The sequence below is a fragment of the Lagenorhynchus albirostris genome, chromosome 6, assembly GCF_949774975.1.
Source record: "Lagenorhynchus albirostris chromosome 6, mLagAlb1.1, whole genome shotgun sequence".
NCBI lineage: Eukaryota > Metazoa > Chordata > Mammalia > Artiodactyla > Delphinidae > Lagenorhynchus > Lagenorhynchus albirostris.
In genome coordinates this window covers 67,421,132-67,444,016 of record NC_083100.1, presented here as the reverse complement: position 1 = coordinate 67,444,016, position 22,885 = coordinate 67,421,132, and positions in this window count along the sequence as shown.

Genomic DNA, 22,885 nt, shown 5'->3' with positions numbered 1-22,885 from the left:
CATCTTCAAATACTGTTTCTGTGGTACTATTTCTCCTCTTCCAAAAGTTTCTAGATGTGGTAGACATATTCATGCACAGCATGTTGTAGAAAGCTGTCAGTAGTTCTGATACAGTCACCTCAAGGTCTAATCCTATTATTTTAGATGAAAAAAGTACAAGGATGCTCACCAGACCAGCCCTTCTTAAGAGACATCAAGAAATACACAAAGTACTTTAGGTGCTTGGCCCCTAAGTGTTGCTAGAACAGTAACAGGCTGCAAACAATCTATGAATCTAGAGATGGCAGTAAACAGGATTGCTTTCAGTTTATGAGCTGTTAAGCCTGTTTCGTAAAGTAGTTCATGGTGACTGACAGTTAAAACACTGGGTCATTCACTAGTTCCTGTGTTATGTGGCAAGTGGCACAAGGCCATGAAAAATGATGGTACCAGGAGAAAAATCTTACAACAAATGCTCTTCTTCTGCAGCCACCTATAGGGGAGATGAACAAAAAGTATAGAAATGGTTCAAAACTGTAAACATCTCCAAAAGCAAAGTCTCAGACTGCTGCAACCAAAGTAAATAACCACATATAAAAAACAATTTCCAGTGACAACCCAACATTGTCAATCTTATAGTATTATTTAGGGCAGTGTGGGTGGAGAAGTTGGTCATGAGGTTGGAACCAATTTTATCTTGAATGACCCACACTCAGTTTTAACAGTCTAAACCAATTATCTCAGTTAGTGTTTATAAAGATTCATTTTGTGAATTGGTAAGTTTATACCAAATATACTATGCTTCACGACAACAATAGATTCCTATGTGATCTATGCTATAAACATATATATTCTGAACTCCTGGGTACAGATTGTTGATTAAGCATGGAGAACACAGTCTAATTCCTCCTCCCACTCAAAACTAATTGAAATATTTGATAACATATACATAAATTAAGAAAGAGAATACATTTCCAGAATCTGAACGGGAATTCACAGAAGTAACAAGTAATCCAAGTGGCTAAGGAGTGTCAGTACTTGGTAGAAACCACAGTGTTTCAGGTTCCACTGCAATTCCAGAGTAGCCAAAGCCACAGGCCACTTGCATGTCAGGGAAGCAGGACTGCAGAACACATGCCTGCCTGCAAACTGGGGCAGGAAATCACTACCAGAACAAGCCACTAACCTTGACTATGGGGGAAAAAAATCCCATAAACCAGAAACTGAAGTCTGCATTTTGAGGGTGCTGAGGCTGAATTCATGGTATCCACACAGCACAAACCTGCTTAAAAGCAAAATAAGCCTATAGAGCCCAAGAAGAAGCAACAAGCAAAACACTACACTACCCAGCAAGGCCTTTGTATCTCAGGATGAAAAACTTCCCCTTTAGAGCAATTCCAAAAGAAAATAAATTCACAGAAAGCAATTACAGAATGTATGAGAAATGTCATTTCCAAAAAGGAGGATTTATACCTGAAGAGATGACTTCAGAGATGCATCTGAACTTTAAAATAATTATAGTAATCCTCAAACAGATAAAGTAAGGAACAGCACTTATGTACCAAGAACAGGGAATTATGCCAAAAAAGCAAGGATACAGAAGAAAAACAAGTAATAGTTTTAGTAAATAAAATCTTAGCTACTTACATAAAAAGTTTGATAGATGTGGGCAATTAGTAGATGAGACACAATTTTGAATGAAGAATTAGCAAATTAGCAGAAAAAAATGAGGAAATTTTTCAGAATACAGCTCACACAGATAAAGAGATATTAAAATATGAGACAGAAATAAGAAACATGGAAATGGCACAGAAGTTCCAGAATCCATGTAATGGCATGGTAGAGAGGCAACATTTTAAAAAATATTGGTAGAGAAATAACTAGCCAGGAAAAGCCATGAGCTCTCTAATTGAAAAGGTGCATCAAGTGGTAAGATCAAGTAAGAAGAAAACCATATACAGACACATTACAACAAAACTGCAGAACTCAACTATAAAGAGAAAATTTTAAAAGCCACTGAAGGAAAAAAATATACAGCATGTACAAAGTAATGGTAATTAAATGATAAAAGCTTTCTTTGTCAGGAGCCCCTAAGCCTCACCCCCACAGGTTCATGACTCACTGGGAAGACTCACAGGACTTACTATATAGCTGTATTCATGGCTATGATTTATTACATCAAAAGATGAAAAGCACATGAGCAATGGGAAAGGCTCATGAAACAAAGTCCAGAGGAAACCAGGAGCAAGCTTTCAAGAGACCTGTCCCACTGGAATCACACAGGATGCACTTAATTCCTCTTTAATGTAAGTTGTGACAATGTGCATGAAATACCATCTGCCAAGGAAGCTCATTAGAGAATCAGTGCCCAGGGTTTTTGTTGGGCTTTGGTCATGTAGGCACCCTCTACCTAGCATCTGCAAAAATTCCAGATTCCCAGAAGGAAGGCAGGTAGTCAGCATAAACTACATTGTTTGTACAAACAGTTTAGGTACAGTGAGACATCCTTATCAGGAAATGGTGAAAACTCTCCCAAATCCAAGTTCCCAGGGACCAGCCGGGCTAATCTTACAAGCAGGCCTTTCTAAGGATAGCAGTCTCAGGCCTGCTGTGCTCTTTTCTGCACACCTTCTTATTACCAGGGGCAGATACTAGAAGACGATAGAGAGTAGTTCTGTTCCACTGACCATCTTCAAAGTTTAAGCAGTTATGTAAACAACTGCTTATAGATGTTGTAAAATGACAAAATGAGAGTAAATTACTGCTGCTCTTCTCAGAAATCTTTCCTTCTGGTCCTCTGTCTTTTTACACTCTGGATTGACCTCATTCATGTCCATGACTTTAGTTAGCAACTATCTACTGAAGAATCCTCAAATTGCTATCTCTAAATCAGATGTCTTTAAAGAGTTCCTAGACCAGGATCTTCGATGTACAGTGGAAATGTCTACATGAGTCTCCCAAAGGGCACCTCATACCCAATGAGCCCCTAAATTTTTATTCCTTTGATTTAAAAACAAAAACTTTTTTCCTTTACTTCATATCTACCAATGTCACCAATCACATAATCTAGAAATCTCATAGAAAATCCAAGAAAAAGCTATCAAAAAAAGTTCCTAGAACTAATGAGTACATTTAGCAGGGTGGTGTTAGGTCTCAGCAAGGTCTCAGTACACAAGAATACAAAAGTTGATCCTATTTCTGGAGCTGGGTATAATACTAACAAAGGCAAGTTTCCACTGAATGATTAGGGAAAGAAATAGTTGAAGAGAGCCCTGCTAAAACCACTGTCAACCCAGTGTGAATGTGTACATACCTAAGGAGTGACATTAGAGGCTTCATAACGTGAGAAAAATAGACAGCACTAAAGTAGTCTGGCCCAGTGCAAAAGAATGACTCTGGATCCTTACTTCATATTATAGACAAAAATAAAATGGCTTATAGACATAAATGTAAAACTACAAAACATTTAGTAGTAAGCATAGGCCTAAATTATCATGATCTTGGAGTGTGCAATGGTTTCTGAAATATGATACCGAAAGGACAAGCAACAAGAAAAAAAAAATTGGAATTCATCAAAATTTAAAACGGTTTTGCTCCAAAGACATCATCAAGAAAGTGAAAATACAACCTACAGAATAGGAGAAAATATTTGAAAATCATGTATTTGATAAGGGACTTATATATGTAATAAATCAAGAATCTTTACAACTCAATAATAAAAAGACAAATAGCCCAATGTTAAAAATGCACAAAGGATCTGAATAGACATTTATCCAAAGAAGATATGTAAATAGCCAATGAGGACTTGAAAAGATGCTCAACATCATTTGCCCTCTGGGAAATGTAAATCAACATAATGGAATGTTATTTGACAGTAAAAAGAATGAATTCCTGATATGAGCTACAACACAGATAAACCTTGAAAGCATTACACTGAGTCAAAGAAGCCAGTCACAAAAGACTACGTATTACATGATTTCATTCATATGAAATGTCCAGAATAGGCAAATGTATAAAGACAAAAAGCAGGTTAGAGTTTGTCTAGCTCTGGGAAGTTTAGGAGAAATGGGGTGAGGGGTAACTGCTAAAGGGTACGGGGTTTCTTTTTGGCATTATGACAATGTTCTAAAATTGGTAGATAGTTTCAAAATTCTGGAGATATACCAAAACACACTAAATTGTGCATCTTAAATAAGTGGATTTTTTTCTTTATGAATTACATTTTAATAAGGCTAGTACTTCACCAAAAAAGATTTGAACAAGTATTTGCCAAAGATACAGGGATAGGAAATAAACAGAAGAAAAAAAATGTTCAGTATCATTTGCCATTTGAAAAATGCAAACTAAAACCATGAGATACCTATTAGAAAGGCAAACAAACAATATCAAATCTTGGCAAGGATGCAGAAAAATAGGAACTTTTATTCATGTAGGAATGCCATATGGTACAGCCACTTTAGAAGATAGTTTGGCCATTTTTTATAAAGTTAAACATACACTAACAAATGGTCCCACTCCATACTGTCCATACTCCTGGATATTTACCCAAGTGAATGGAAAACTTATGTTCAAACAAAATTCCTAAATGAATGTTTATAGCAACTTTATAAATAATCACCAACAACTTGAAGCTATGGTCTGAAAGTTTGTGTCCCAGGCCCACCTGCCCCCCAAAATCCACATTTTGAAATCCTGAAGTCCATTGCAATGGTATTAAGAGGTGGGACCTTTGAAGATAATTAGCTCATGAGAGTAAAATTCTCATGAATAGGACTCGTACCCTTATAGAAGAGGCCCCAGAGAGAACACTCACCCCTTCCACCATGTGAGCATACAAGGAGATGTCTGTGACCTGGAAGAAAGCCCTCATCCAACCATGCTAACTCCCTCATCACAGACTTCCAGCCTCCAGAACTATAAAAAATAATTCTTTATTGTTATAAGCCACCCAGTCTGTGGTACTTTGTTACAGCAGCCTGAAAAGACTAAGTCACTGAACATAACATAACAGTCCTTCAGTAGGTGACTGGCTAAACAAACTGTATTGTATATATAATACTACTCAGCAATTTAAGAAAAAGGAGCAAGCTACTGATTCTTGCAACAACACAGATGAATCTTCCATACATTATTCTAAATCAGGCCAAGCTCCAAAGTTTACATATTGTATACTTCCATTTACATGATATTATTTTTAAAAGATACAGTGTTAGAGCTGGAAAAAGATCAGTGTTTGCCAGTGGTGAGGGTGGGGAAAGTGTTGAATACAATGGGGCCTCACATTGGCGTTTTTAGTGTGATGGGCTTTTCTGTGTGGTATTGCATAGGAAAACACATGACTACGCATTTGTCAAAACCTACAGTACTGTAATCTTTACCATATGCAAATTTAAGTAAAATCAACTAGAATTTTGGGTGGATCTCAGAATAGAATACAAATTGTACCAAGTGAAACTAACTGTATTACAATTTATGAATTAACCTCAGTGAAGAACATAGAAAAAAAGGGACATTAAGTAACTTTTAGAAAGTTGGTATTTGACTAAAAACTGTAAGTAGGAAGACAAAAAGAACTTTACAAACACTGCACTCTAATTAGTAAATCTGATCCTCACAGAGGTATGGGTTAACAATTTTGAAACTAATTTACATATGTACTAAGGTTGAGCAAATAGGTAAATAAATTGTAGATAATGTGAGCAAAGTTTCTCACTGTCAGAGAAAGACATGATAAATAAGTCAGAAGGTAATGTTAGATTGAAATCTGTGGTTCTAGATTAGTCAGTGACATCAGTAAAAACTCATGTACATTTTAAAATACATAGATATAGCTAGACACATAAATACATATAGATATGCATATACCCATAATTCAGTATATTTTTCCTAGCTCTCTATACTGAGAGGACCTAGAAGCAGTGACATCCCAGTAGCAATGAGAACTCAGATCTTGGTTTCTAAATCCTATTCTCCAATAAAGGGTAATCAGGGTTCCTTGGAGAAACCTGATTGTGGCAATAAAAATATAAGATTAGGCCGGAGCTTCTTTAGCAAGTGTCAGAAAGAAGGGAAGTTCCTTTAAAAAAAAAAGTTCCTTTAAAAAAAAAAACTATATTTAGCATCATCATGCTTAAAATTTGTGTTTCTAATCCAAACTGTTCCCTGCATGCCCCTCCCACTCTTGTGTTGAGTTTCAGTATTAGGCCTCCAAGGAAAAGAGAGACTGCATTATCCCTTCTCAGAAGAGCCATCATTAGAAATGCATCCTCTTGTTTTCTTCCCTTTAAAGATGCAAGCATTAAATCTGTCTCAGCTTTCAAAACTAAACAAAATCCCATTTCCCAAAGCAATATTACCATCCACATATAAATGAATCTTAAACCAAATCTATATACTATTCTTTGATATTATTTTCCCCAGAAATTAAATGATATGTGATGTATACCAGTTGCTCTTTAGTTAATATACATGAAATTCATGTAATCCCAAAGCTAAAAGAGAACTCTGACAGTGAAGCAGCAGTTTTGTTTGGTTTTCCTGGTGGTTTTATCTGAGATGCAGTCAATTAAGTATGTATCTTCTGTGTTTATCTCATTGAATCTGTCTCAGTTGATAAAGCCAAAACAGTGACTCAAGTCCTAAGTCCTGGTTTTATTGTCAGCTAAGCTAAGAGCTAGCTGGGCAGCCTTGTAGAAGCCATTAACTCTGCTGGGATTCAGAGGTGTCCCCTGTAAAATTAGAGAATCAGAATATATTTCTACTATCCCTCAGACCAAGAAGGTTGTGTGTTTTTATCATTCTTATTGTGTGAGTTAGGACTGGTAATTTTATCGGGTCTTTGAATAAGAGTAAATCTGCCTTCTACTTTGGACCTGTAGTTATTACACTGGTTATGCCTTGTCGATTTTCAGCCCAGGGTTTTTACTTCAAACTTCTCTTAAGGGAATTAACTGTTTAATTACTAAAGAGCATATGCAATTCAATAGCTCAAAGTTTACCAAAAGGTATCTGAAGCAGCTTCATTAGTACATCCACTAAAGCTCTATCATCATCACAAGAATGGGTCTCTTCTAATTGCTTATCCAAAGTGTTGTGATCTATTTGTTTCCCTCTATAGTTGTAAGTTCCATTTATAACTTCTTTGAAAGAGTGCTGAAAGTATTAAATGAGATGAAAGTTGTGAAATGTACAGTATCTGAACACAGTAATTGTTTATCAGATAATTAGAAAGAGTTCTTTTTTAATAAGTTTTCTAAATTCTATGAGACTGTTTTGATTCATGGCCTTCTATGTATCTTACTCATATAGAAACCTAGTGAAACCAATGAAATGGCAGAGATATTACAGCTAACACTTCTTTATAGTCACACCCTATGATCACTCACTAGTCTTCCTGAAGATATTCTGGCTTTCTATATTATAAGGTACCTAATTTAAAAAATCAAAATTTGTCCTATCACTGGACGAAATATGTGAACCAGCTATTTTTCAACATTGGAAAAGAGGTAATTTAGGACTGTGATCCCTGAAAAAAAGAGAAACAAATGAGGGTTTCCCTACAATTATCCCAACGTTCTGCATAGGACATGGTACTAGTATGGGAAACCCAAGCAGAACACAGCAATCTCAAGAAACTGAGAAGACAGATTTGTGTTTGGGGAATCAGAAGAAGCTGTAACATTCAAGGCAAGAGTACTGAAGAGGAGGAAGCTATTTAGAGGAAAAGCTCCAGAAATATGTATAGGGCTCCTCATAAATCTTTGGTTAAATTTGTACATGCATAAGGTGAGAGTTCACGAGGTTTCACAAAGAAGATCTTCTAGAAATAGTTGGAGCTACAAGCTGAATAATTCCTAGAGCTAACACAAGACTGGAAGCCTTTAAAGTTTCAATGAGCCAAAGTGAAAAGACCTTTTTAAACACTCAGGGCATTCACTGGCAACCTCAGGAGAGTTAAACCACAGTAATAGGACTAAAATTTCCCTAGAATAAAGGCTATTCCAGACCTCTTCTAAAGAAACATAGAAACAAGACTCAAAAGAATCAAGCTAATGTGAAGTAACTATAACTACCTGCCAAAACAAAAGTAAATACACATTAAAGTATCTCAACAAGGTTACTCACAATGCCCAACAGCCAATTAAAAATTACTAGATATGCAAAGAAGCTGTATTCACCCAAAACTGGGAGGTCGGGGGCAGTAGTTAAAGAAACAGACTTATAATGATGTTCAACATTTTTAAAGAAAATCATGAACATCATGAGAGAATACAGAAAATATAAAAAAGCACAGGAATTTCTAGAGCTGAAAAATAAAATATATGAATGAAAGATTCACTGTGTGGAATGAACAGCAGATTAGATACTGCAAAAGAATAGACCCAGGAACTGGAAGTCATAGCAATAAAAATCAAATAGGCTGAAGCACAAAAAGAAAACACCTTTCTGATGTCACTACTCAGTACTGGGGGCTGTCATATAGTTCAGGAGGAGACAGCTACCTGGAGAAGGTGACCACCTTACTGAATATCCTTTGGAAGTTTAACGGAAATCTCACAGGCTGTGCAGTGCGCACAGGCAACGCCAATGACACAAATGCCTTCCTTAATCAGGTTGTTCCTGGAACAAAGGCTAAGGAACTTTCAAGCCAAGTCCAGACTCTGATACAAAAGATGAAAGATGACGATAGAAAAATTTCCACGAGGACTGGAAGGTCATCACGGTGCTGATTGGAGGCAGTGACTTATGTGACTACAGCACAGATTTGAATCTGTATTCTGCAGCGAACTTTTTTAACCATCTCCAAAATGCCCTGGACATCCTTCACAGAAAAGGGACACGGGATCGAGCCCTGGTCCGGGAAGATCCCACATGCTGCGGAGCAACTAAGCCCATGAGCCCCAACTACTGAGCCTGTGCTCTACAGTCCGCTAGCCACAATTACTGAAGCCCACACACCTAGAGCCCATGCTCCGCAACAAGAGAAGCCACCCCAATGAGAAGGCCGCACACCACAATGAAGGGTAATGCCCACTCACCTCAACGAGAGAAAGTCTGAGAGCAGCAACGAGGACCCAATGCAGTCAAAAATAAATAAATAAATAAATTTATTTTAAAAAAAGATTAGGGCTTCCCTGGTGACGCAGTGGTTGAGAGTCTGCCTGCCGATGCAGGGGACACGGGTTCGTGCCCCGGTCCAGGAAGATTCCACATGCCGCGGAGTGGCTAGGCCTGTGAGCCATGGCCACTGAGCCTGCACGTCCAGAGCCTGTGCTCCGCAATGGGAGAGGCCACAACAGTGAGAGGCTCACGTACTGCAAAGAAAATAATAAATAAAAAATAAAAATAAATTAAAATAAATTAAAAAAAGATTTAAAAAATAACAAATAAAAAAAGAAAGCTAAAAAAAAGACCAAAATATGTGAATAAAGTAAAAGTTGTGAGAAAAAAAATAAAACATACTATCATATGTATAATTAGAGTTCCAGAAAGAGGGTGGTAGAAAAATACTTGAAGTCATGAAATTTCAAATTTGATGAGAACAATAAACCTACTACAAGAGGCTTAATCAATTCAAAAAAAGTGAGCCCAAAGAAAACTACAAGAATTAAAAATACACATCCTAGGGTACATTAGGTGCCTTATAATATAGAAAGCCAGAATATCTTCAGGAAGACTAGTGAGTGATCATAGGGTGTGACTATACCTGACAACCAGGTATAAAGAGAAAATCATAAAAAATCCAGAGAAAAAAGGCATGTTATACAAAGGACAATAAATAAAATAATTATAATTGGGGTATTTCCTGAATCAAAGCAAGCCAGATGATACTAAAAGGATATTTTATCATCTGGAAAGAAAAAAAATGTTAACAAAGTACATTGTTCCATTTATATGAAACACTCAAAAAAACTATTCAAATGTATATCAATAAGAAACAGATAGATGGTCAATTGAAACCTGGTGGGAGATTATTTAGACTGGACAGGAACAGAGGGGAGATTTTTGAAGTGATGGAAATACTGCATATCTTGATTGTATCAGTGCATAAATTTGTCAAAACAAAACAAACTACAGTTGAAGTAGTGCATTTTATTAGATAAGTAGATAGCAATAAGTTGACTGAAAAACAAAAACTAAATTTAAATAATATGAAAATGCTTGGAGAAATCCCTCACTGTATGTAAAAAATGTGCTCATAAAAAGTTCTATATAAGCCAAACTAAGGGACTTCCCTGGTGGTGCAGTGGTTAATATTTCGCATTCCCAATGCGAGGGACCCAGGTTCGATCCATGTTCAGGGAACTAGATCCCACATGCATGCTCAACTAAGAGTTCACATGCCGCAACTAAGAAGCCCATGTGCCACAACTATGGAGCCCATGTGTTACACCTAAGGAACTGTTGAGCTGCAACTAAGGAGCCTGCCTGCTGCAACTAAGACCTGGTGCAACCAAATAAATAAATAAATAAATAAAATATTTTAAAAAACAAAAATGTTTGAAATAAACCTTCGAAAAAGATAAACCAAACTAAAAGAATATTCTAAATGTTCCAGAAAGGTTACTGATTAAATAATCACTTCATAAAACAAAGGTATGCTTTAAAATTTGCATAATGCTCTGTATAAAATTAATGCACAAAAGGATTACAGAAAGGCAGAATAAGGAGCTCAGCACATCCTTTTTACCTGGTGAAAAAACAATACAAACAAACAATCATTTAAAGTCTGAAAATTCATCCTGAGGGCATATAGTAATGTAGAAACATTCATTTAGGGAAATCTATTAAGTCTCAGTAAGAACATCTAGAATCTGTGGCATTTGAACCATGACCCATTTCCTTACTCCCACCCCAAATTCTATGTATGGAAGCTCTTCAACTCCAGGAAGTTTTGGCCAAGAAGATAGAAGCTTGCTCTCCCCCAAGCTCCCAGTCTAGAACTACAGTTTTACCCCAGGAGGGGCTGTCTGTCTGTGTTTCTTATACCTTTCAGTCCTGTATTACAGAAGCTCTATTCCAGGCAGATACGGCTGAGAGGACCAGGGCTCCCTTTCTCCATCCAGCCCTCACTTGTAGGGGAGAAGCTCTACCTCAAGTACAGTTGTCTGAAATACTGGGACCCAGATCCCTCCACTCAGTAATGATTCAAAGAGTTAAAAATAAAATGATAGGAGGCTTCCCTGGTGGCGCAGTGGTTGAGAGTCCGCCTGCCGATGCAAGGGACGCGGGTTCGTACCCCGGTCCGGGAGGATCCCACATGCCACGGAGCAGCTGGGCCCGTAAGCCATGGCCACTGAGCCTGCGCGTCCAGAGCCTGTGCTCCACAACGGTAGAGGCCACAACGGTGACAGGCCCGCGTACCGCAAAAAAAATAAATAAATAAAATAAAATGATATTCAAAATGTACAAAATTTAATTTATTTTTGTCAAAAACTATGAAGTATTAATATTACTATTATTTATGTTTTCAAAAATCATTATTTTTCTTCTTAAATATAAAAATATTTAAAGTATAAACAAAAGCCCAAAAGATTATTTCATAATTTCATTTCTAAATTATACATAAAGCTTATTTAAATAAAATAAGCTTTATTTAAATATATTTTAAATAAAACTGAAATTTTAAATAAATATATTTTAAATAAATATATTTAAAATAAATATATTTTAAATAAATATATTTTAAATAAAACTGAAATTCTAGCATTCAATGTCCATTTTGTGGTCAATGTGAAGTCATTTAGGGTTATAGGTGCTTTGTGTGAGGACTGAATCCAAATTCCAAATGACAGAGCTGCTCAAATGTTCTTTAATAAAGTTTTTGTGTGTGTCCATGCTATGTCGATCCCTCTAAAGATTAGGCCCTCTTGCCTGTGTCTAAGGGCAATACTAAATGATTAAGTGTATGGCTCAGTGTATTAGTCTTCAATTGGCACTATAATAAATTACCACAAACTTGATAGCTTAAAACAGCACACATCTATTATCTTACAGTTCTGTAGGCTACAAGTCTGACACCACTGAGACTTTATCACTGAGTTAAAAATCAAGGCATTTCCAGAGCTGCATGCCTTCTGGAGGCTCTAGGGAGAAATGTTTTTCCTTGCTTTTTCCAGTTTTAGAGGCTGCCCACATTCCTTGGCTCTTGGTCCTCTTCCTGCATCTTCATAGCCAGCAGCATAGCATCTCTCTGACCTTGCTTCTGTCATTATAGCTCTTTCTCTGATCTTCTTTATTGCTTCCTTCTTGCATTTTTAAGTACCCCTGTAATTACACTGTACCCTCATAAACCAGGATAATATCCCTATTTAAAGGTCAGCTGATCAATACCTTAATTCCATCTGCGACTTAATTTCCCCCCACTATTTAACCTAATATATTCACAGAATCCAGTGTTTATCTATGGTGTGGACATTTTGGCAGAGCCATTTTTCTGCCTACCACAGAGCAGGTAGGCTAAATTATGCTGTGATAAAAAACAAATACACAGAAACGGCAAAAGTTTAGTGATTTGTAATAACAAAGATATATTTCCTAATTGTGCTGCATGTCCCTTTTAAGTCATCAGGCAATCTCTGCTCATTGTATTTAATGAGAGATCCAGGCTGACAGAGCTGCTGCCATCTTGAACATAGCTAACTGATGTGCCCAACAGAATAAAGAACTCCAAGGGATCACCCACTAGCAACTCAATGCTCAGCTCAAAAAACAACATGCGTCACATTTGCTCAGAATTCACTGTTGAGAACATGTCCCTTGACTCCACCCAACCTCAGAGCATTCAGCCAAGATAATCCTACTTTGTGCTTTTAAAGGGAAAATCAGTATTTGATAAGCAAGCCTGATAACCGTCATCCACTTGTTACAGCACATAGAAATGTTGGATAGATAATGAAATGTAATTGATAGCTGAGCTTACAAAACTGAAAGTGAAATTTTCAGATGCCGGAAGTAAAATCCAGGATCATAAGAATGTGAACTATTAATGCTACTGCTTCGAAGATGGAAGAAAGGAACAGGGAATGGTTAATTAAACCCAATAAACACTAAGGGATTGAGGTTTAATATCCTCATATGGAGATAAGACAGGGCCACAGCCAGGAGGGCAAAAGGAATTGGAATTTCTGCATAAATCCAGGATCCCTAAAAGGACATACCACTTGTAAAAGAATAACTACAGGGAAAATTCTATTCAACTGAATAAGAAAAATCGTGTTTCTACCCATGCTCTAGCGGGGAAGGTAGAAGTGTCCCTGAAGAAATCCAGCCCAGCAGCATGTTAAATTTTCCTACTCTAACTATGGATTTATCTTTTCTCCTTAATCTCTATGTATTTTTTATATATTTTGAGGCTTTACTGTTAGGTGCATTCATATAAAAATTGTATCACAGTGTTGTATTAATCCTTTCATTATTACGAAATGTTTCTTTTTATCTCTAGTAATACTTCCCTGTCTTACAGATTGTTTTGTTTGATATTAATATAGCTACATCAACAACTTAGGTTAGTGTTTATTTACTACCTCTTTTTCCACACTTTACTTTCTACCTTTCTTTAACCTTACACTTTAACTTTTTGTCTTTTAAACAACATGTAATTGGTTGTATTTTTAATGCACATTTTCAATCAGAATATCTATCAAATACTTGTGCGTGAAAAAGAACACCATTGCCACATTAAAAACCAAGTCACAGACAAAAAGACATTATTGCAATATATATAATAGGCTATATATAAGTCCTACAAATCAAAAAGAAACAAACACCCCAACAGAAAAATGAGCAAAGTACATGAACAGGTAGTATACTGAAGATGTAACTCAAATGGCCAAAGGGCAAAAGTTGAGTAGCTTCAGTTGTAATCAGGGAAATTGTCAGATTGGCATTTATTTTTTTACATTTCAATGGAGTAAATAAGGAATGGGTTTCAGATCTCAAACCAAAGAAATAGTAATGGGGTACACATCTGGGAACTTCCAGAAGTATCCACTTCACACATTCAGACATACATCCAAAGAAAAATAGTTGTTTCTATGCCTAGAAGCTCACATAAAATCCACTTCTGGAATAGTTAGATTATTAATGAAGTAAGGTTTTTATTTGATCGGGTTACCTGGAATTGAACCCCAACCATTTTCTATCTCAAATAGGAAGACAGAGAATTGCACTTACTATCTAATACATGTTTTCAGTAGGGTATTTCCAGAAGTTGCTGAGATAGCAGAAACCACAGGAGTTTCTGCAGAGTAATCAGGCATAGGCCAGAAGAGTGCGTTCTTTGGGAGTCATCAGGAGACATGGCTTGAGCAGCCAGTGCACACTTTCCTATACTTAGGAGCATGAACTGTTGTCAAAGTTTGTCAGGCAAGTGATCTCGAGTCTCACAGCACTTGGCCAAATGCAGCAGGATTCTGAATCAGCAACAATGTGAGAAAAGTAAACTTGTTTTTCTGATTTAGGCTCCAGTGTCAAAGTCTGGACAGTCCTCTAGGATAAGGCCAGCAATTTCAGTGGCATATGTCTAAGCTAATTCTGATCTTTCAAATACCTGTTAAAGTTATGGGGCACTGTCTGTAGAAATCTAACCTCTCAAGGACGCATGCATAGAAAAGCAGATGGCTTGCAACAGACTGTTTAATCCCAAATCAAATAACAGAATCAGCACTTCAGGATGACTGCTTATATAGACACTTTTGTCAGATAATGTGGCTGAGAGCTACACTTCCCACATAATAAGCTCCATAAAGAGTTTGTGTTACACTGATTATCAGTGGCAAATTCATTAAGCTTATACAGCAAACAGTGAGCTGTAGAGTGCATAATAAACACTGTCCCAGACTGACATGAATTTACATTAAAAGATAACACGACAATAAGCTTTTAGTATCTAAAAACCTTTTTGTTGTTTATTGTTTTCATTTCTTCATATGGACTGCAGGAAGATGTATGGGAATTTGACAGTGAAGCTGAAGATGGGAAATATAGTATCTTGATTTAACATAACTGAGGATGATTTCCAGGAAGACATCAGTGAAAATGCTTCCAAATTAGCAACTTATGGTATAAATCATCTGCATAAATCCTCCCACCAGGTGAAATAAACCATGAACAGTGCTGTTCTTCGTAGACAGCTCTCTTTTGGTTTCTGGCATAGTGGTTGCAGTTTGCTGGAATTTCTACATTTTTAAAATTAGGGCAACCCCAGACTTTGCTTTCCTTTTTAAAAGAAAGCTCTGAAATGTAAATAGATGGAGGTGATAGCATAAAATGACTTTCCCCAAAATGTGCTCTTCATATTATACTTAAAAAAATTACTGTAGGAGTGACTCTCTGGTCAAGAACATTTAAGAAACATTGTATTTAAAATGCTAAAAAAGATGCATGTTTCAACAGGACTTCTTATAACTTCAAGTTAAGCTGGTGTGAATTTGACTCTTTAAAAGAATACACTGTATGAAGCGTTTCCCAAGATTGGAGCATAAAACTGTGTGCGTGTATGTGAGAGTGTGTGTGTACGTATGTGTGTGTGTGATATCTCAAGAGACTAAAAGTTCCATGGGATGCACTGTTTGAAATGTTGATGATCGTTTGTACCTTCAACAAACAGTGCCTTCTGCTTTTCAACATGTTCATTTTTAAGTTAAGCCATTTTCTTTCCTCTGGTTCAGATGTGCCAATAGATACATGGACTTCATAGCAATCTAGTAGTTGAGATGGAAGAAGAAAGATATGGAGGCAAGAATGTGGAAGATTGCAATAGTTGGAGCAGAAATAAAAGAAAATAAAAGAAAGTAGATTGGGGTCTTGGTGGTGGAAACCAAAAAAGAAGAAACTGGCTTTTCAAACATTATAAAAGAAATGGCAGGACATAGAAAGGTCCTAGATGCAAGGTAGAAAGAGAGATAATCAAAGATGGACTCAAGGTTGTAACCCTGGGTGATAGGAGAGTTGTCGTGCTGCTAGCAATAATGGAAAGTAGAAGGGGAAAAATGATAAGCCTGGACTATTATTATGACATTTTTAACTGAAGGGGCACAATGAAGGAGGTTTTTATATGTGAAGGGAAAAAATTCAAAATCAAATATGAATTTAGAAAATGTAAAAAATTAAACATTTCTCAAGCAAGTGTCAAAAAATACCTCTAAAACAGGATTTTATTTTTAGTTGGTACATATAGAGCTAATTGATTTGGTTTTCATGGCATAATGTGTTTTTGTTTTCTCCCTCAACACTATTCATTATCATTTTAGTTCTAATAATAACATAAAGACACACATTATATATTCTATATATTAAAGGCATACATCTTCACAATGGCATATGCATAAATGCAAATATATACCTTTTATATACCAAAATTAATTTGACCCATAAATGCAGATACCCTAGCTGGGAAAGCAAAGGTAGTCTTGAAAAAAAGATCTGAAAATTGAACACTGTCAAAGAGTTCTGATTCAATTTGCTGGTCTAATGCAGATGAGAATGACAAAAAGCCTTTATTTGCTTGAAGAGCCTCTGAGGTTTTCAGTACCATTGAAATGCTGTCCTCAACTCAAGTACTTTTCAAATATCAGAGAAGTGGCAAATTTAACAAAGCCTGCACTAATGTTTTGTATTCCTATTCTAAGTAAAATGCTTCAGAAAGTAAACATGAGTTTACTTTCTTACTGCAGTACTTTACATAATACTGCAACCGAAGACAATGAAAAAGGCTCGTTTCATAATATATTGATAAGTAAATTATTTTAGAAGAAGCAAATAGTATTGTTGAATGCTGAAAGGTTAAACTAGTCATAAAGTAGAGACTGCTTAAGTACCTTTGTTTATTTTGTGATATTACAAAAAATACTGGCATACATATGTCTTGTAATCTAGAGCAATGAATCCCCAAATAAGAAAAAGAAATGAAGGCAGAGTAACAAACTCTCTTTGAAATAATTTCAGAGAACCTAGAAGACCTAAATCAAGAAATTGCATTTTATGCTAAAATTGCATCTTTATCATGTCTTTAATATTCAAAACCTGCATGTGTAATTTATAATTTGGCTGGATACTGGGGAAATTTCACCTTGCTGTAGAACAGCAGTTAAGAGCATGGTCCATGATTAAGCACATATTGGTTTAAGTTGTTGCTATCTGGAATATTAGCAGTGTGAATTTAGGCACATTCTTTTGGTTGCTCTGTGCCCTGATCCTCTCAGTTCAAAAACAATGGGAGGGATAATAAAGGCATCTTAATAAATGCAAATGTTTAACCCAATGCCTGCAACATAGTCAGTATTCTATAAATATTAGAATTTTAAATTATCATAATTATTGTAATAAATATTATCATAGAATATCTTCCTATAAATAGCATTGTTTGGTGCTCAATTATCAAAATAATTTTAAAAGTCTGGTTCAACATATAAATCCTTAAAAATAAGCTAAAACTACATAAAATAAAAGTTTCAGGCTGACATCTTCTCTAATACTTGGTGATAAGTATAGAGCATAGGGATAAAATGTCAGTGAATATACATATATATATATATATACACACACACATACACACATATGTATATATCTCACATCTTTATCTATTCACACATTGACAGACACTTAGGTTGTTTCCATATTTTGGCTATTGTGAATAATGGTACACTGAACATGGGGGTGCATATCTCTTCTTCAATATCCTATTTTTGTTTCCTTTGGATATATACTCAGAAGTGGAATTGCTGGATCATATGGTAGTTCTATTTTTAACTTTTTGAAGAACCTGTTTTCCATAATGGCTGCACCAATTTAAATTCCCACCAATAGTGTACAAGGGTTCTCCTTCTTCACATCCTCACCAACATTTATCTCTTGATTTTTTTGATGATAGCCATTCTAACAGGTATGAGACAGTGGACTTTGAGGGCATTATGCTAAAGTGAAATAAATCAGACAGAGAAAGACAAATACTGTATGTTATTTCACTTATATGTGAAGTCTACAGACCATCAAACTCATAGAAACAGAGTAGAATGATGGTTACAAGGGGCTGGGGATGAAACAAAGAGATGTTGGTCAAAGAGTATAAACTTCCAGTTAGAAGATGAACAAGTTCTGGAGATCTAATGCAAAGCATTATGACAACAGATAACAATACTGTACTATATACTTGCAAGTTGCTAAGAGATTAAATCTTAAATGTTCTCACCACAGAAAAGGAAATGATAATTATTGTGACATGATGGCTATGTGAGCTAACACTATGGTGATAATCATTTGTAAACCTTTAACAAATGTACACATCATAACACATTTGTACACCTTTAACATACACAATGTTATATATTAATTGTATCTCAGCAAAGCTGTTGGAAAAAAGGAAGCAAGGGTTTCAACTCTAGCCAAACAGTTAAAGACTGATGAGAATGCTATTTTGTCTTCCTTTAGGATAAGAGCAAAAAATATTTATTAATTGCCATTGTACCAAATACCTTATATTCATTAGCTCATTCAATATCCCAATAACTTAAAAGGCTATATTTTATAGAGACTTGCAAAAAAGTTCTGTTCTTATGGCTTAAGGTCATAGACACTGGACCCAGATTGCTAAAATGTGAGCACTGGCTCTGACATTTGCCCACTTGGTGATCTAGAGCAAGTTATTTGACCTCTTTGTAAAGTAGGGAAAATAACAGGACTGGCCTCATAAATGTTCTGTGTGTGTGTGTGTGTGTGTGTGTGTGTGTGTGTACATGCACAAGCATGTGTTTATGCATAAAATGAGCCAATACATAATAAAGTGTTCAGAAGGGTGTGCAGAACTCAGCACCCAGTACACTATCAATGTATTATAATGATCATCACTTGTAGGACACTTACTCAAGGTCACTCATCCAGTAGGTGTTGGAGTAGGAGTCCAACCCAGATCAAAATTTTCAACTGTACTATATCTGACCAATGTTGGGGATTCTCTTAGCTTTGCTATGCCATATACCTACAGCCCTTATGTGCCTTAATTACTTCATGTATGAATCGAGGGAATTTTATTATCATGTGAATTCATGGCACTCCCGATATAATGCTGCCTCCTGATACCTCACACCTCACCATAATATTAACACAGTTTTAATCTGTAGAGACAGTTTGCTGATTTTCCATTGAGCCTCAGAATACTTGTATCTCAGTCCACTGGGCAGCCACTAACCATTAACTCACAAATATTTACTAGTGCAAGTCTTTGTATTCTTTTTATATATATATAAATTTGTAATTCTAGAACACCTTAAGAGTTACAAATTTCAGACAGTACACAGAGTTCCCATACAATGCAAATCCATATTTCCCCTGTTATTAACATAGTACATCGGTATGACAACACTGATTACAATTAGTGAGCAAATATTGATATATTATTATTAACTAAAGTCTATAATTTATTCAGAAATCCTTATATTTTGCCTAACGCCCTTTTCTGTTCCAGGAACTCATCTTGGATACTATGTTACATTAGAAGTCATGTCTTCTTAGGTTCCTCCTAGCTGTGAGAGTTTCTCAGACTCCTTGTTTATGATGACCTTGACATTTTGAAAAGTACTGGTCAGGTATTTTGCAGAACATCCCTAAATTAGGATTTGTCTGATCTTCTCCTCATGATTACACTGGAGTTTTGTGTTTGAGGGAGAAAGACCACAGAGGTAAAGTGCCATTTTCATAACATCATATCAAGAGTACACACTATCAGCATGATTTATTGCTGTTGATATTAATCTTGATTATCTGGCTGAGGCAGTGTCTGTCAGGTTTCTCCACTGTAAAATTATTCTTCTTTTCCTCTTTCATATTCTATGAAGTACCATGTACAACCTACCTTTAAAAAGGAAGTTATGCTCTACTTCCTTGAGGACAGAGTAACTACATAAATTATTTGGAATTCTGCATAGGAAATTTGGCTATTCCCCATTTATTTATTTATTCAATCATTTATTTATATCAATATGGACTTGTGGATATTTATTTTATATTGTGGATATTTATGTTACACTGTGGATATTTATTTTATACTGTGAGTTATAATCCATTACTACTTTATTTTTTTTTGCTGAGAGTGGATCAGATTTACCTCTTGGGTGCTCTTTCAACTGGTTCCTGTATCCCTTGGACATACACCCATCATTGTGGTTACTTTGGTGTTTTTGTGGTTTTAGAGCGTTTCTTTACTTTTTTTTTTTCACTATAATCTCCTCAAGTCTCATTCTTCATATATTCTGGACCAGTCCTAGAACCAGCCATTTCTTTTAAATCCCAGTGTCCTTATATTGGAGATTTGTATTAGAAACCAAGATCTGGGTGGTAGGTGCACTCATTGATACTGAGGTGTCATTGTTCCTGGTCCTTCTCAGTTAACAGAGCAAGAGAATAAATGTGTCTACTAAGTCTTGTATATCCAAATATCTATAAACATTTTTATGTGTAACCATCTGTATCTATATTAAATTAAACATGAGTTCATACTGTTGTCTCTAACTCTAATCCATTACCACATGGATCATTCTAGCCTTCTCTCATTGATTATCTGTAATCTCCCATTAAAACGATGAGAAAAAAAGAAAAAAAAAAAACGATGAGAAAACTAGCTGCCACCATCCGCCATTCATCTACTTAATTTTTCAATTCCAGTTTATATTTATAGTGGTTTCATGATTCTTGACTTTACCCCCATAAGCAATAACCTTATCAACTGGAGTACTGTGCTTATGTACAGTTGCTTCTGCCTTTAGTCTTTGACTCCATCTATTTCCAAAGTTACTTAAGTTAGTACCTTTTCCCCCACATATACTTCAGTGGGATTGGTTTCATACATTTGTAAAACAGTTGAATTGCTTTGTCACTTTCTGCATTCCATCCTGGGATCTCCAGACCTCCTAAATAATTTTTTAAATTTGCATACACTAAGGTTCACTCGTGTGCTGTAAATTTCGATGGGATTTGACAAATGTGTAGTATCATATATCTGCCATTATCATTTCATACAAAGCAGCTTCACCATCTTAAATAATTCTCAATGCTTCACAAGTTCAAGCCCTGTGCCCCCTGAACCTGGCAACTACTGATCTTTTAGCCATCTCCATAGTTTTGTCTTTTGCAGAATGTCATATAATTGGAATTATATAATATGTAACTTTTTAAGACTGTTTTCTATCACTTAGAAATATCTAGTTAAAATTAATCCGTGGCTTTTTGTGGCTTGATAACCTATTTCTTTTTATTACTGAATAATATTTCATTGCGTGGATGTATGTAATAGAGTATGTTTATCCACTTACCTACTGAAGGGCCTCTCAGTGCTTCCAATTTTTTGGTCTTCATGAAAAAAGCTACTATAAACATTGGTATTCAGGTTTTCATGCGGACATAAAATTTCAAATCAGTTGGTGGACTCCTAGGAGCACAATTTCTGAATTATATGGTAAAAATATGTTTAGCTCTGTAAAATACTGCCAAAATGTGTTCCCAAGAGGCTGTACTATTTTGCATTCTCATCAACAATGAATGAGAATTACTGTTGTTTGGCTCACCTGTAAAGGATTTTAAATTTTTAGACTTTGGCTCTTCTAATAGGTGTTTAATAGTATGTTATTATTTTAATTTTCAAATTCCTAATGACAAATGACGTTAAGCATCTTTCATGTAATTATTTTCCATCTATATATCTTATTCTCCTTCCTCTTTTTTTTTTTTGCAATTTTTCATGAAGAATTTCTCCACTTCTGCATTTGTTCTGAGTACCCGTCTATATAGCTAAAGAAAGGAAAATTATTCAGGTATATTTCAGTTTATTTTACTTTATTTTTTAATAGACCTTAGTTTTTAGAGCAATTTTAGGTTCATAGTAAAATTGAGCAGAAGATACAGGGATTACCCATACACTCCCTGCCCCACACATGCATAGCCTGCCCCATTATCAGCATCCCCCACCAGAGTAGAACATTTGTTACAATTGATGAGCCTACACTGACACATCATATCTTCCTTAGTGAGTTTTTTTTTTTTGGCTGTGCTGCATGGCTTGCAGGATCTTAGTTTCCTGATCAGGGTTTGAACCCTGGGTTCATGGCACTGAGTTTTAACCACAGGACTGCCAGGGAATTCCCTTTAGTGAGATTTCTGTTTAGATCTTTGGCCATTTTTAAAATTGGGTTGTTTGTTTTCTTATTGGTGAGTTTTAAAAGTTCTTGTATGTTTTGGATAATAGTCCTTTCTCATATGTGTGTTTGCAAATACTTTTTTACCAGACTGAGGCTTTTCTTTTCATTCTCTTAACGATATATTTTGTAGAGCAGAATTTTTAAATTTTAAGAATAGTACACTCATCAAGTTGTTTTTTCATGGATCATGCTTTTGGTGTTTATTAAAAAAATCAAGGTCATATACATTTTCTATTAATGTTCTTGAAGTTGTTTTACAGTTTTGTATTTAAATTTCTTATACATATTGAGATGATTTATGTAAAATGTCTAAAGTCACATCTAGGTTAATTGTATTGTATATAGGCATCAACTCTTCCAGAACTATTTGTTGAAGAAGACTATCCTTTTTCCATTGAATTGCTTTGCTTCTTTTCAAAAATCAGTTGAGTATAACTGTATAGGTCTTCTGGGCTAACTATTCTGTCCCACTGATCTATGTGTTTATTCTTCTGCTAATACCATGCTGTTTTGTTTACTGTAACTTTACAGTAAGTCCTGAATTTTGGTAGTGTGAATCCTCTAATTTTGTTTTACTTCATGCTGTTTAGTATTATTCTAGATATTTCCACATAAATTTTCGAATCAGCTTGTCAATATCTAAAATATAGCTTGCTGGAATTTTAATTGGAATCAGTGGATCTATAGATCACACTGGGAAGAATTATATCTTAACAATA